This window comes from Sebastes umbrosus, chromosome 1 (assembly GCF_015220745.1).
Source record: "Sebastes umbrosus isolate fSebUmb1 chromosome 1, fSebUmb1.pri, whole genome shotgun sequence".
Lineage (NCBI taxonomy): Eukaryota > Metazoa > Chordata > Actinopteri > Perciformes > Sebastidae > Sebastes > Sebastes umbrosus.
The window spans coordinates 39,669,441-39,681,816 of NC_051269.1; the positions used below are offsets into that span (position 1 = coordinate 39,669,441).

The 12,376-nt window shown below is 41.5% G+C and overlaps 1 protein-coding gene across 7 annotated transcripts in view; it reads left to right on the forward strand.

Moving 5' to 3' along the window:
* Positions 1–4,221: 4,221 nt before the first annotated feature.
* Positions 4,222–12,376, forward strand: part of chl1b (cell adhesion molecule L1-like b) — an 83,327-nt gene continuing 75,172 nt past the window's right edge. For 4 of the 7 annotated variants that reach the window (XM_037774378.1, XM_037774361.1, XM_037774397.1 and 1 more), the window contains exon 1: positions 4,224–4,389. The gene's annotated coding sequence lies outside the window, so the exon portion shown is untranslated. Of the gene's footprint in view, positions 4,390–12,376 lie in introns of all 7 variants that reach the window. The other 3 variants (XM_037774418.1, XM_037774387.1, XM_037774411.1) reach the window with 3 other exon arrangements.

Genomic DNA, 12,376 nt, shown 5'->3' on the forward strand with positions numbered 1-12,376 from the left:
TAATCTAATATAAATATATTCGTTGTCTATAGCAAGTACATTTCAAATATGCTCAAAGTGCAATTGTAAAGGACTCATAAAATGTATTTTAATTGCACTGCAAGTACATGTACAACATGTATGAAATAGTCCCATTTTAGTATGGTAAAGTACAATCAACACACTTAAAGTTGAGCTTTTGTACTACTTTTGCACAACTAAAGTATAATAAGTAAAAAAATAGTCGTTCCATTTCAACACTCTTTACGTATACAAATTTTTAGTCTGTGTGCTAGTACACTTTCGTGTGCTGTAGCATACTAACATTAAGTATCCTTTAGACTACTTTTTTTCACTAGGGGCAACTTAAGTACGGAAGTTATGTGACAAAAACAACTTAGTTAGGTTTAGGAAAGGATTGTGGTTTGGGTCAAAATAACTCCAGAAGTGCCATAACTTAAGTACAGAAGTTATGTGTCAAATAAATCCACGTTGACTTCTGGTTTCACACGGGACACGAATGCCGGTCTCCTGGGTGAAAGTCCGTTGTTTTTTGATCCACCCATCCACCCCGACCTCTTCCCGTGTTCGCCACTCTTTTTACTCTCCGGTTCACAATTACGTGGATTACATCAGAATTGATTTTCTGCTGACCATCATGAAAAAAAATGTAAATTCGTTTATAAGTATATGAGTCAATACATTGAATTCCCTGACTATTTTACGATCTGCTGTGCGACTGGGCTGGACATCCTGGCTTCAGCTTCAACAGTAAGACCAGAACAAGAAGTAGTACAGCCAAACGGTGGTGTACTAAAATTAGACAGGTTTCAGGTCGACACTGAAACTCATCACAGACCACAGACCAAGTGACAGCTGTCTCCTGAAACTGACATTCAGTCACTGATATGAGTGGAGGAGAAGGATGTGAGCAGAGAGAGGTTGAAGTTAGACATTATATCTAGAGTAAACACCTTTTTTAATTACAACAATATAAAACAAAGTCATTAAATACAAAATCTTTTATTTTGGGACCCTAAATCCAGTCACTAGATAGCGCAGTTGTCTTGACAACAAAGAACTATAAATTTAAATTGCCCCAGTGAGTCAGGAATGACAGTAAGTGAGCGTCTGAGCGTGACCGGCAGTGGTGAGAGGTCCTTCCCACCTCGTCATTTCCAGGTTGGGACTCCTCTCCGTGTCGGTCTGTGGGTCTGAGGTTATTGGATAAATTGATTTCTAGCTGACCTTTCCTGCCCGCTCCGCCGATGCAAAGACTTCTTAATGATCTCGTGCTGTCAGAGGTGCTGAAATCACACATCCCTGCAGAGACTATTAGTCTGTAATACACGCGTTGGCATTATGATGAGGGGAGCGGACAGTGTTGATATACAGCAGCTCGACAAGAACAACGTGAACACCTGTTAATGTTATGCAATCCAATACAACAGCCATGCAGTGAATATACAACTGTTTTGTAGAGACCTCAGAGTGACGTTGATTCAATTTAAAATCTTAAATCTGTAGCTTTTGAAGCTGTAATTTTTAGTGCTGCGATGATGTATTTTTACATTGTAAGATGCTTCTCTTGTTCATGTTCAACTTCCTCACCTTCAGACATTTTAAACTCATTTGTATCTACTCCTTTTCCCTCATTGAAAAATTCAGAATCAACAAATCTTGCAAATATTCTTTATTCTAAAAGTTGAACTACTGGACACAAGATGTGTCCTACTTCACTGAAGAGTCCATTCTCAGTGTACGTGCACTGGAGGTTTCAAGTTTCAACATCACACTTCTTTAACAGGGCTCGAAATACTTTTTTTCTGTGTACATTACTTTTAAAATGACATACACCAAAAACATTTACCTGCACAAAAAAATGTTTTTACCGCACCATTTGGTGTATTTGTCTTTCTTTCTCTGCACTTCTGCCACGGCTAGATTCGACTGAAATTTCAGAAAACTTCAGAAGGTAAACATTTATTCGTTTAATGTATGAGAGTTTAAAAATGAGGACTTTTACAATGTGCATACAAATGTGATAGGGTAGCACATCCCAGATTCCAAAATCAAAGAAGACAAAATCCTAAAATTTCACTTGTTGGCTCACATCACAATAGACATACGCTTACGTGTTTCAGCACAGAGCCTTGTTCAGAGAGTTTAGCACTCCACCGTGCATCCAAATGTTGAAGCGCAACCTCCTTTAATTCATGATGTGTAATGTGCATCAATATCCAAGCAGTGAGTGGCTCTTTTTGCACCACAATGTTAGAACTTATACATTTGTTTTTCACTGTGTGAGAAAATGGATGTGTGGCATGACAGCTTTTGAAAAATGTAAATTGCGTGAGTCTCACAGTCAATGTGTGAGTGTTGGCAGCCTTGGTATTGCAAGCCCTGTTTAAATTGCATATTGGACCACAACAAGAAGATATTTTGACGTTCCACAGGTGTAATTAATGAAGTGAGTAGAACGTAGACATCGTTAGCGTTATCAGTAACACCTGTGATTTTCCTTCTATGAAAGTCTGTCTGCTGGGAAAAAAAGACTGTAATTGGCTTCCAAACTGATCACAGATTTACAGTGAGTCTGGACTATAAACATGTTTGGAAACACTTTTAACAGTTTGGAAACATTTTAAATGGTTTGGAAACACTATGAACATGTTTGGAAACACTTCTAACAGTTTGGAAATACTTTAAACTTGTGTGTAAATACTTTAAACATGTTTGGAAACATGGTTAAAATGCCAATACCACTATATGACAAGACGACTACTGACTGCTGACGCTTATGATTATAACAACCCATGCTTTGATACAAAAACACATAACAAATTCACTATAATCACACACTCCAACCTTAAGAGAAAAAAAAACTCACTCACTCAATGTCTGCGTGAAGACTTTCATACAGCCGGTACGCAAATCTGTGTTAGAAACTGTAGCAGCCATTATTTCTAGGAGGCTTTTGGGAAGCGTTGGGAACCAGACGCTCACAGTCATCGCAGGATAGCGGCAGCGGCTCAGTCCGTAGGGTGTTGACTTTGGAACTGGAGGCACCAAGTACGAAGTGTGGACTGGTAGCCGGAGCGGTGCCTCCTCCTGGGTGCTGCCGAGGTGACCTTGAGCAAGGCACCGACCTCCCAACTGCTCGGAGCACCGGTCCATGAGCAGCCATCAGTCTGACATCTCTCCATTAATGCATGTGTACAGGTCCTGTTTGTGCCTTTCTGTGTATGTGTACAAAATAACAGCAGAGTACTGCCGAGGATCAAGAAAGTCTTCTTCTTCAGTTATGTGTGAGATTTGATTGTTAACTGTCCTCCTCCTATATTAAGCTGCTAAATCCATAATAAAAAAATTTATTATCGCAAATGCAAAACAAACATTTTTCTTTTATTAGAAAGATGTGTCTGATAGAGGGGTGCAACACGGCGTGTTGGTGGGTGGGTACGGGTGGGCCCCCCTAACGACGGCCCGGGCCAACGGCAGAATAAGTTCAGTCCATGGACTGGTGTGAGACAAGATAGCACTTTCGTTGACTTTCACTAATAAAATAAATAAATACATTTTAATAAAAATCTAAATATTGAATAGCCTAGAATTAATAGAAATTAAAAAACGTACGTAAACAAACAAACAAACATAGTAACAAATAAATAAATAAATAAATAAATATATAGCTACCCCATAAGGGGATAGGCTGTTACACAATATTAGGTGCTTCATCATAGATAATGAACATCATGAGCCAGTAACTTCCCCACTGAGAATAGCTGCAGCACTTCTATGTCCATCACTCCAGTAATCTACTGGACCAACACGGAATTACTGACTCATATTAGTTTCTCATCCATATTTGAACAGTTTCGTGGTTCCCCTCTCCTCCTCCTCCTCCTCCCACTGGAACCTGCTCCTCATTCTGCTGCTCGCTGGGAATAATGTCTCTGTCACTGTTTTGGGTGGAGGGTTGGGGGGTGGAGGCTTTAACCGGGTCACAACGTGGGGAAGTTGCTCACGGTTTTTCTGCGTTGCCATGGTTGTTTTGTAAAAACCTATTGACTGCGATCGGGTCCCTGCTTTTCTTTGAGTCTAGTCTTTGTGGAGGAGGAGGAGGAGGAGGAGGAGGAGGAAGAAACCGCTATTACTTTTTCTTCCAGAGGCGGAGGAGGGGTGGAGAGAGGGGGAGAGGTAGTAGCATCCAGGGGAGGAAGAGGAGGAGGAGGAGGAAGAGGGAGGTTCTCCAGCTTCACACCAACAGCGAGGCAAAGCTGAACAGTTGAACCTCCTCTCTGCTCTCTCCTCTCTCCTCTCTGCTCTCTGCTCTCTCCTCTCTTCTTCCAGCGGCGGAGAAACATTCAACTTTCTGAACGGCTGCAGCGACATGAGTTACACCTGAAGGTGAGTTTTTACTATTTTATATTGCATGAGGAAGAAAAAAAAAGACACATTTCCTCCTTGTTGAGTGATGTTAGTTGTGGCACTTGTTAGAAACACGGAGCTCTGTGGCAGCAGGATGAAGAGCACCTGTGCAGACTGTATAGGCTAGAGGAGCGACTCTGCATGGCAGGTGGATGCAAATTAAAATAAAAAAAAAGGGGATTGGAAAGAGGGGAATTATGTAAAGAGAAATGTGGTCACGACTGATGTTATAATATCTCCAGTTTTTCAGGAGTGGGATAATAACTACACAGTTACAGTTTAGTCCTAACCAGTGATGTGGGAGATGAACCAGTGGAGGGCTGATTTAGTTTAAAAAGTGGGATAATTCTGCCTCTGCAAGGTGTGTAAACCTGTTAAACATAAAACATTATCATAATGCATTCTACATTAAAATTAAACTACTTGATGCAAAGGTGCTAGAGTTGATAAGTATGAATTAATGCCATTCTGAGATTCCCTTATTTATATGAGGATGCATGATAATCATCACTGGTATGGAGATGATCCCTTTTATTTATCACTACACTGCCCATTATGATCTCAGCCTGCTTATCACTGGCTCTCAATGCTGAATGCTGAACCGCAGGACTGAATCATACTCTGTCACCCAATGTGGTGAATGGCATTATCTCTATTGGCAAAATGCATGCATGAATTTCCTCCCTGCATGTGATGTGACAGGCTCAGTTGTGTTTAGTAGGGGGAAATGCACGTCTGTGTGTAGGAGCCCTGCTGATGCTTGAGAGCTACAGTAATATTTTGTGTGCACATTTTAATGTAGGGGAACCTTGCATATGCCATTTCAGCAGATTTATTCCTGTACTGTGTAAAGGTAAGTGGTGTCATTGTGGCACTAGAAACAGCACTGAAAGCTTTTTTTTTTTTTTACTCTAGAGAATAAGAAAAAAGAATTTCTGATATTTTTTTTCCCATCTCAGCTGGCACCTCTTACAAAGTACTAACAATGCATTTTAGAGATAAAAAACACTAACACACTGTTTCTTTAATCCTTCTCACCACTTTGGGGATTTGCTCTTCATTACATGCATTTCTGTTTGCGTAAAACAAGCTTGACATAAGATTAGAATGAGTGATGAGGCGTCAATGAGCGTGATTAAAATCACATTATAGTGACGTTTAAACCAGAACATTGGTGTTGTGGTGGTTACCTATATAGCTTTGGTAATTGATGGGGATGTGGATGTTGTGCATCATGCTCGTGTGCTTTGACGTGTTGCATTTTTACCAGATATATCTCACAGAGTGATTCCCTCAATATGAATATTTACAAGGTATGCAAATTTTTCACACACTTGTGTGGAAGTGCTGTAAATTCAAATGCTGGTTTCCTCATGCGCTGTTGTTGCGTAGTGTCTCATTATAGATTATGCCTTTGAGGGAATCCCAGGAAACAGAGAAATGTTTCATAGTTTACCCATAATTTAATATTTGTTTTCCTTTTGATGCTTTTCTTCTGTTGTTCACAACAATATCAGCTTGGCCCATATTGTCTGTAGCACAGTTTGTGGCACGTTTTCCAGGAAAACTATACTCCTAATAGAAATAGCACTGCTCCTCCTAATACTGATCCTGCTGCTGCTTCATGTTAATCAGAAAGACCTTCTGAAGGTCAGACTGCCATTAGTGAATGCAATCATCTCAAGCTGCTCTTCAAGAAGAGGAGATCCTATTTGCGTTGTCCCGTGCTCATCCCACCAGGCCCAACACACATACGTTCTCCAGTGTTCATAGCCACATTTATCGCACATCAGGTAAGTTGGCTGAGATTCATTTCTAGGCCAAAGACAAGAGCCTCTAATGGCACTTGTCATCACACGTGGTCCCCAGCCTCTCTGTATTCAGGGCAGTGGTGCTTTGTGTCCAGAAGTAGGTCGAATGCTTCTCACCAAACAATTTGAGCGAGAGCCAGTAATTGGACAAGCAAAGTGTCGACCATCTCCCAGCCGCTCCATGTCAGCCAGCCCTCTCGCCACTTAATATGCAGCTCCGACCCGACGCATTTCATGGACCTTTTTCATCCTTTTAATCATTTAGATTACAAAATGCAGGAAACAGGACATCCTTTGTAGCTGCAGACCGACTCATTCGCTGCCATACCCCCGCTGCGAATAAATGTCAGCTCGTATGTAACTGTTACTGTTAAGTGAAGTCAATTTTATTCATATAGCCCATTATCACAAATCACAAATTTGCCTAAAGGGGCTTTACAATCCGAGCAGCGTATGACACCCTCTATCTTAACACTCAGTTCAGATAAGGAAAAACTCCCCTAAAAATACCTTTTTAATGGAGGAAATGAAGGAAGAAACTTCAGAGAGACCAACAGAGGAGGCATCCCTCTCCAAGGACGGATGGCCATGCAATAGATGGGTACAGAATAGACCAAAAGTACTGTAGTAAAAGTTTCTATTAGTTTACATATGTGAAGAATATGAATCAGGGAGGATGTCGAGCAACTTCAGGTGTTGTCAAACAGACCTAAGAACTCTGGAGACCTGGAGAGAGGACAGGCTACACAGACACACAAGAGGCAAAGCTCAAACACACCATTCACACAGGTAGGAGAGAAAAACATGCATCTGGAATGAGGCACCGACAGCCAGGGCAGAGAGAGAGAGAGAGAGGGAGAGAGAGAGAGAGAGATGTCCAGCAGAGAAGCCTGAGTGAAAAGAGAGAACAAGGAGGAGAAACTAAGGAGCGAAAGAGAGATAGGCACACAGCTTGGACGCTCGTGTGCTTGTGGGACACAAACAAACAGAGGGTTAGAGATGTGCAGTGGTTTCAGAAAGTTGACAGTATTCTCGTCGGCAGGACAAACATGGTGCTAGGTTTTGTAGAATCTTTGAGCCTGAGACCAACCTGCCGGACGGATAATAATGGCAACAGGCCTGAAGTAAACAAGCAACTAACTGAAAGTTAAGGTGAAAAGATGAGTTTTAAAGGAACAGTGTGTAGGTATCTGGTGGTATCTAGCAGTGAGGTTGCAGATTACAACTTCTCGTGTGTCGGATTGCGGTGGCCGATGCGAAAATGTGAATGGCCCTCTCTAGAGCCAGTTGTTGTAAGAGTAGAGTGCGTAGAGTGTGTGTGTGCATGGAAAGTGAGTAATGAAGCAAGAGAGGGAGAGCAGCGGCGACAGTAGTGAGTAACGTTATCGACTCTGGCCAAAGCAGGAAAAGTTAAGAGTTTGTCCGTTCTGGGTTAAACATGAAACATGGCGGTGCAACATAGCGGACTCCGTGAAGAGGACACGCTCCCTAGGTAGATATAAACGGATCATTCTAGGTAAAAACAACACAACAATTCTTATTTTCAGGTGACTATACACTAAAGAAAATATACTTATTAATATTATATTCCATTTCTGGCAATAGATCCTACTAATTGTTACACACTAGTCCTTTACTTTTGGATTTAAATATGTCAGATTGTCTGATGTCAGCAGGGAGGTTATTCTAGAGGAAGGGGGCATGATAGGAAAAGGTCCTGCAGGGACAGACAGGAGCCCTATATTCTGAGAGTGGAGAGCACATAATGGAATATAACGTTTAAGGAGATCAGACAGGTATGATGGCCATTTATTAAGTCATCAAAAGCACCTTAAAGTGTGATCTGACATGGATAAGGAGCCAATGAAGGGAAGCTGAACCATCAACACTTTAAGTACTAGCATACAGAGTGATAGAAACACCTGAGCTCACACCTTGCTGTGTTGTTTTCATCTCCTGCCCAAGCATCACAAGCTGGCATTACGTTCAGAGGCAGGAAGTGCGTTGAAGATGTAAAAGATTTTTTTTTTTTTCACCTGTTCATATTGTTCAGGTGTGTGTTTGCCTTGTAACAGACATGTTTTCAGTTTGTGTGCACTCTGTTGTCCTGTGTGCATGGGAGAGGTAGGGGTTGAGAGTGAAAAGGAGAGACACAGAGAGTCCTTTCTTTGTGCCGGCGCTGTGTACACCTGGCCTTTTTAACAGTGCGGACTGAAAGATGTATGTATCAAGACTCAGTGATTTGATACGGCTGCAAGTTGAGCCAGAGAAGGCTGGAACCTTCTCCGTATTTGATTTAGAGTGTTTCTGATACAGTCTGTCTGTGAATTTGCACGTTTAAACCACTCTAAAATGTTCCTCTTTGTCTTATCTGTGCTCAGTCTGCAGAAGATGCATCTCTTATGAGCTTCAGCAATGCAATTTCAGGCTCTAATTCAGTCTGTCAGATGGAATCTGAAGTATCAGATGGCTATTAGAGATTAGGAGAAAGCAGTCTAGCAAGAGTGAGTAGGAGTGAATTGCTGCATCAGACTAATTGTCCATTTACGCTTCCCTGTTATCACCCTATCTAGAAGATGTGATGCAAAAAAAAATGTGATTTTTAGGAAGAGCTCTTCTCACAGCTGTGTGAACAGGTACGCTGATCCATAGATATGAAGTGTAAACCCTAAAGCGTGATTGTGACGATCATTGCACTGATACAAGGCGGTGTTGAGATGTTAAGAGTGTGTTTTCTCAGAGCGGCTGGCAGACGTGGCAGGAAGGTGTGGAGCCTAGCAAGTACCCAGGCCCTAATTGAGGTTCAGCTCAGGCTCCAGCACTACAAGCAATTACAGTGACGACTCATGCTCCCTGTGCTGCAGGCAGAGTTGAGAGTGCTGCAGCGGCGCCGTACCTGAGCCCTCCTCTTTCATGTTTGTCACCGAATGACAGCCGGAAAGACACATTCCAGCCAGTATGTTCTGGAAATGTGTTTGGTTACATGAAATATTCATTTCCTCGGTTGCTCCCCGGCAGTTTGCATATTTATTTACCAGATTTTTTTTTTTTTTTGATGATACCTGTGAGATAGAAGAGTGTTGGAAATGATTCCCTCCATGCAGAGCCTCTGATGGGGGATGGAGGAGGAGATGCAAAGATAATTATCATCACAATCAAGGTGTATTTCTTATTTAACAGCCCACTGCGTCATTGGGGCCACTGGGTGAACATGATCAATGGCTTCTCACGCCGCACCGACAATTAATCAGTAAAGTTGATACTGAAGGACAAACCTGCGGTGAGGTCAGTTGTTATCTCATATGTTCAGCACTTCTTTTCCCAGCAGGAGGGGGTTAGAGGTCAGTCGCCAATGCTGGTGATGTGTTATGCACACGTCCCTGCCTGAAGGCATAGATTGGCCTGTCATTGTCCTTTCTCTGTGGTACAGAGGCATTTTACCAGAACGTATTGTTATTTGCAGCCAGCTGCAGGACTTGCAAGCTTTCCGTGCAACCCAATCGCCAGAAAATATGTTGGCATTGGACGTTTCTGCAAATCACGGATACGTTGAATGACTACATTTCTGAGCCAAAAATATGTTTCATAGATACGTTTCATACTAGCCTCATATCACACTCGCAGAAAAGCAATGCCACGTGGTTTAACGTTGTGAAACGATTCGTTTGATTGGACTAGGTTAAGGTTAGAAAAAAGATCATGGTTTGTGTTCAAATAATAATGTAACAACATAACAATGTTAATGTAACAACGTAACAAAATCACTATAGTTAGGTTTAAAAAAGAGCTACATGGTTTGGCTTAAAACTTTTATGTTTGTGCAGTGAAAATGAGACTGAATGTTGTGAAAATGGCACACAAACGAACAGCTGATTGTAACGTGACGCATAGGACACAAACAGCGGTCTCCTGGATGAAAGACTTGTGTTTGTTGGACCCATCCGCCTCCCTTCCCGCCGGCCTGGTGTGTCTCTTTTTGCTCTTTAAACATCAGCCATTCAACATATGGTTGGCAGAAACGTCCAATGCCAACATTTTTTTCCTGTTGACTGGGCTGTTCTGTGTCCTTCACAATGTCTTGTGTTTACATGTCATTATACAGAAAAAAATAAGAACGTCTTGGTGTTGTTATGTCCAAGAGACAACATTTACACCCATTCCCCACTTGTTGTGTTATTATCCTTACCTCCAGGCTGTTTGTGAATGTGTAATTTTATGGGAATTTTCTGTCCTCTTATTGGATTTATTGCAAAGACAGTGCTGTTATTCTGCCTCATAGGGCTTTAGAATTGTAATTTTTATGTTTAATTAATCAAATTAGATTATGCTCACTTGAAAACCATAACCATTAAAGAGAACCAACACCATGGTGTTTTATGAGAATTCTAATCCCACTGTGCATTGCTGTCAGCTTCAAACTCATTTTCCAATCGTATTATCCCCATTCTAGCACGCCGGCTCAGATTTATAAAGCGGCTATTGAATCAGCGGTTACACATCCTCTAGATTCAAAATAAAAAAAGCTTGGTTTAAAAGGGCAACACAACCATAAGATTCTCTGAGGAACAACAAACATGACATCTATGCCTCAAAGAGTAAGAAGTTATTGCCCTTAAGTCACTGGGGTACAGGGATAATTTCCATTTCAATTGTGGGCTCAATTTGGGATAACTCATGCATACAGAGGTAAGGAGAACAAAGAACGTAGGAATAAAAGTGACAAATGTAGAGAATGGAACAGAGGAGCGCGGTATCACTGGCTTTGTGTCCCATGAAGGGTATTGTGTGTGTGGCTGCGTGGATAAGGTTGCAAGGGGACCCTTGGGACATAGAAGTGAAGGGCACCGTGGATGAAGGAGGACACATGTGACAGGCAGGGGACACAGAGGACAGAAGTGTAACACGCCTCATACTACGATGCTGGGATGCTGGTACTATTTTCCAGTTACTTTGATGGAACTGTCCATCACAGTTTCTCACAACCCAAATTGCTTTTCTTGTCCAAACGGAATTTCAACGGAATTGCATTGCTAGGCAACAACTGGGGTCCATGTTAACTTCCTGTCAGCTGGTGTCATTCACATACACTGCAACAGGAAATAAACTGGGACACATTTGGAATGATTACGTTTACAACTGTGAAATGGTCCAGAGCAGTTCAAAACCCAAAACCTCAGTTTACAATCATATAAATCAGAGGAGCAATTGATTCTCAAAATGATTTTGAGAATCAAAATCCTTTAATTGATTAATTTATCTAGATATATTGTTAATCCCTGAAACATAATTTGCACGCCTTTGGTGCCACAGTCATGGAACCATAATATTTTAAGGTATTGACCAAAATTATCAAGTATCAAAGACTCTCGGTACTCGGTGCTTCTTTGTCTTGTTAGAAATTTGGCTTCTTTTGTTAAATTGAAAATAAAAGGGTTCTATAGGAAACAAGCTGCAGCCGATGACAATGCTAACATGCTGATGTTTTACAGGTATAATGTTTACCATGTTCACCACTGGCATTAAACACAAGGTACAGCTGAGACTGAAGGGGATGCCTTTAGTTCTGCAGGTATTTGGTCATAAACCAAAGTATTGGACAAGTGTAACTGTTGGATCGGTTGTTGTTGCAGGTTGGATAAGGATAATGTAAATGCTCGCTTGCACTTGAGCTCATAAACTTTGTCTTTACCCACCGCCATTTTTCTTGTGAGTGCCTGATTGGTACTGTGCATGTGCAACTCTCAACAGAGATGAGAAACAAGCCAGATGTCACAAGTTTAGATCATTTATACGTAGAGCACATTTAAAAACAACAAAAGTTGACCAAAGTTCTGTACAGTGGTAAAACAACAATACAATATATAAGAGGGCTCACTCCTTAGCTACTTCCATCATCAGCTCAGGAAAAAAAACAATGTGTTTTAGGTATTTTTACCACTTGCCCAAGATTTACTAGCCTGACATGGCATTTTATTTCCCCCGGGCAAGAAGGCAAGCCTTTATTATTGAGCCCTGTACAATTCATCCTAAGGGGAGCATGAATGCCTGCACCAAATCTCAGGCCATCCATCTCCAGACATTTCACCACAAATACCTCATAGTGGTGCTAGAGGAAAAGTCAGGGGATCATGAACGTCAGTAGGCTTTATCATCTG